The following is a 3,990-nucleotide window of genomic DNA, read 5'->3' on the forward strand; positions in this document are numbered from 1 at the left end:
ATATGAACTAGAATGTTAAAATAGAAACCTTAAAGCTGCCCCTTCTTTTAGAAAAAAATAAAACATTTTTAATTTTCTTCAGAAAGTATTTCTCATACAACATTGAACAAAATAGATTTCATTGTCGTTATTAGAATTATTGTATTTTTATACTTTGACAACAATGTTTTGGTAAACAACTTTGAAAAGAAACAGTTCTCTGTGGTATAGCTCCCCCTAGCTGTGTCATCAGTACACTTCTAAGAAAGCAAACTCCTCTGCATGTCAACACTGAATGTAACCTACCCCTTGAAATGAGTGGCATGCATCCTTGTGAAACCTTGCTAATTGACACATTACACAACAGCTCAACTAGTGCTATGCCCCATTGATTGAATAACCTAGACCACACCTTTGTAAATCTCTTTATCCTCCACACTACCGTAAGAGAGCGCAGGACTTTTCCTTCATCTTGTTTTGCTTGTGTGTGTTTTGAAGGGGTGAGTGGAGAGACATCTGTTTAACTATGCTAAGCTTAGATGAACTCAGCGTTTTGCACTGACAAAAAAAAAAAAATACTTGTATTGATAAAGATACTTGCATCAACTACAATTTAGATGGCACGAGGTTGCTAAGGGACAGAGAGTCCAACTCCATCCTGAATGGCCTCTCTCACTGTATGTAATATATGTGCATAGCATCACCATGTGTAGTATTGTTAATGTCCACACCAGACCCTCTGAGGCACTGTGGCCAATCACAAACCTGCTTGTTGTTACCTCTGGTCAGTAAAAGTTCACCCTGTAGGGGGGAAATGTCTATAAAACAGACTATAAATGGTTCAGTTACATTTTAGACCTGGTCAACACTTTACATTATTCATGGTTGTTATCCATTGGTTGTAGCCCATGTTTCACTGATGTAATGAAATGTAGTTGTGGAGACATCGCAGCTCGGTCATGTTTTGCCAGGTTCCATATTTAAATCTCACTGCCTCTCATCTCTTTTTGTTTGTGTTTTACTTTAAGCAGTGCCTTAGAATTAGCATTAGTTCCTTAGAAACCATTGTATGCAAAACTTCCGATACCTTCATTTTACTGTTTTTAGCAGCACATATGTACAGTATTTATTTTTGGCAGGTTGGTCTTGTTTAAGCATCAAGTATACAGAGGGAATTGTATTCTAATATTGTGGATGAGGCTCATGAAACATCAACTTCAACAGACAAGAGGTTTGACATCTCGTTTGACGGATCACTTTCACCTGATGACAGAATTCATCTTATGAAAGTGTTTTTAATTTTGCACTGTCTGCCTTCCCTATCCAAGAAGCAGTTTTGGGTAGGGGAACTGTTCTCTATGTTGAATGATAATTCTTTTAGTTGTTCCCACCAACTCAATATCATAGCTTCTTATCCACTATAAACCAGTCCAAGAAACATTTTGACTGGTACAAGGTGCTAAGTTTTAACATTCTGGTGTTGAATAGTTTTTGAGTAATTTTAGGTTTCTTATTTAGTTTTTTGGTTTGTTTGTTAATTTAAGAAACACTAGCTGAAAATGAACCATGCCAAAAGAACTTATTGTCAGCACAGCTTTACCATACACATTTTATTTGTTTTTCTGTAACTGAATAGAGGCAAAAGAATCTTATTTTGTGTGTATTTAATCATTGAAGTGTGTCCCAAGATGTAATGTACTTGATTTGAAATAAAAATGTAATATACATTCTAAAAAGGTGAATTTGCTTTACATTTTTCAGTTCTCTTGATATTGTTTCTATTGGCACTACTTTCACAGGTTGTTCTCCAAAGCAGTTCATCCACTGCCAAGACATGAAAGATATTACATAATGCACTGAGACTATTTGTACCTATTGTGCCATTTATTACATTGTTTAACAAACATTTCACACAAAAACATACTCAGTATTAAACTGTAACAAATGGCATAAAGAAAAGGTATAAAACAAATTGTAAACAAAGTTTTTGGGAAAATAAGTTAAAGGTAACATTTAGAGCCCATGTCCTGCTGTCCTCGGACCTTCTAATGCATACAATAACCTGCTAGCCATCACTTTAAGATCTAATGCAATTAGTTTCATAGTTGGGCCATCTTGGAGTTATCCTTTGTTACCCATGGTGGCTGGTGGAGGACCTACTCCCAGTACGTGTCTTTGGCTTCCTTCCCTTTTTCCCGCCCTTGCTTCTTCTTGTTCGAATCCTCTGCTGTGATCAAGGGAGAAAAAAAGATTGTGTGAAAATTCATTGTTTTTGGCAATTTGCCCTGTGTCAGGAACTTTGAAGTACTTGGTATGTACTTATTTAATCTTATTTAATTTATCTTAAAGTTTGCACCTGTGGGACTATTCCATGGTTCCGTTGTAACAGAGAAACTATATCAAGTAAATGTAAATTGATAATATTTTCAACATTTACAGTCAGTGTAAGATCAGCCGAATCCTATTGGTGTAAGGTCAGTTCTATTAACACTATTCCATTTTCTGACCAATTTAGAATGACTTAGAGAAAGGATGTCCAATGCTCTCAGTACCTGCAAAGCCTCATCTGGTCTCCCGGGTTCACAATCCAGAGTCCACGTGAGGATGTTGCTGACCTCCTGGATTGGATGAGTGACTTTTACCTTGCACAAGGATAGTTCCTAAAGAGAGAGGAGTCTGCAGTTAGCCAAGAATGACAAAGGTGAATTATCTCACAAATACATTCCTCATGCACCAAGCTTAAGCCCTTGGTCTATGTCTTTCGATAGAAGTATGTGCGATGACCAGCCAGGATGGATAGTGTGAGCACAGTTGGAAAATAGTATTTTGCTGTAGTTTTGTGTTTGACAGATAAGTGAACAAATAAAATAACAATTGCCGTTGGCAATGGTTTTTGTATCAACCTATCAAAACTTTGACTAGCTCTTACCCCATTTGTCTTGGGAGGGCATGGTTTGTCTTGCTGCCCCTGTTCCATATCACACAGGGTTTCCTGGACAGGGAAGGTCAGGCTTCTCACAGACATAGTAGAGAGGTCCACATCCTTCGGGTACATCTAGGATCAGACACAACAAACAGGAAAAGCTTAGAGTCATTTCAATAAATATAGTTAATTCAATATGTTGTAGTAGTTTGTATCACTGTTCCGAATATCATGTGATATAATTCATATAAATAGAAAGAATTCATTTTGTTAAATGTGGAACATGCTTAATTATAATTAAGAAATGATCCTTTCCTTCCATGAGCCCTATGTGTATCCTTACTGAGAGGGCAACGTTCAGCCTCCTGTCATACTCACAGCATGGACTTGGACTTGGTCCAGAAGTGGACGGAAAGTCCTGTCATCCCCATGTCTCTTAGCGAACAGACCTGTGATGAAGTCTCCATAGTTCTCAGCCGGTGTCTGAGCCTTTACCAGCAAGGGAGCCACCGTGAGTAAGAGGAACAAATTCACCTGAGCGTTCATCTTCCAAGTGTGCGTGTCGAACACTGAGTCTCTGGTATTTTATAGTCTATTCCCTCAGGAAAAGCCGGAGTTGAGCAATCCAGGATTTTTGGGCCTAATTTTGAAAAGAGGCTATAACAACATGAATCATGTAAACTCCACAACTCCATCCTGAATGGCCTCTCTCATTGTATGTAATAAAACGGCTCTTCACTCACACCTCAACCCAAACCCTTCAACCCAAAAAGAGTTTCCCCAAAAGATTTAAGCACATTTTGTACTCAGGTAATTGTAAAATCATGTGTAGAATCATTTAGATAATGTATATCCATAATATGTCCTAATCTAAAAATTCTGTTAAAGGAAATAACAGGTTTGTACTATCCCATGGGTCACAATTGTATAACAGTATATCTACAAATAAAATATCATTCTATTTCATAGATGTATTTGTTGAAAGAGTTAAATTAAGAGACCTGATGCCAAATTCCTCCTTAAAAGAAACAATGCATTTTATTATTGTGACCACTTTGCGAAAAGATATGAAAGTTATCCAAATGATC

This window comes from Argentina silus (assembly GCF_951799395.1).
Source record: "Argentina silus genome assembly, chromosome: 18".
NCBI lineage: Eukaryota > Metazoa > Chordata > Actinopteri > Argentiniformes > Argentinidae > Argentina > Argentina silus.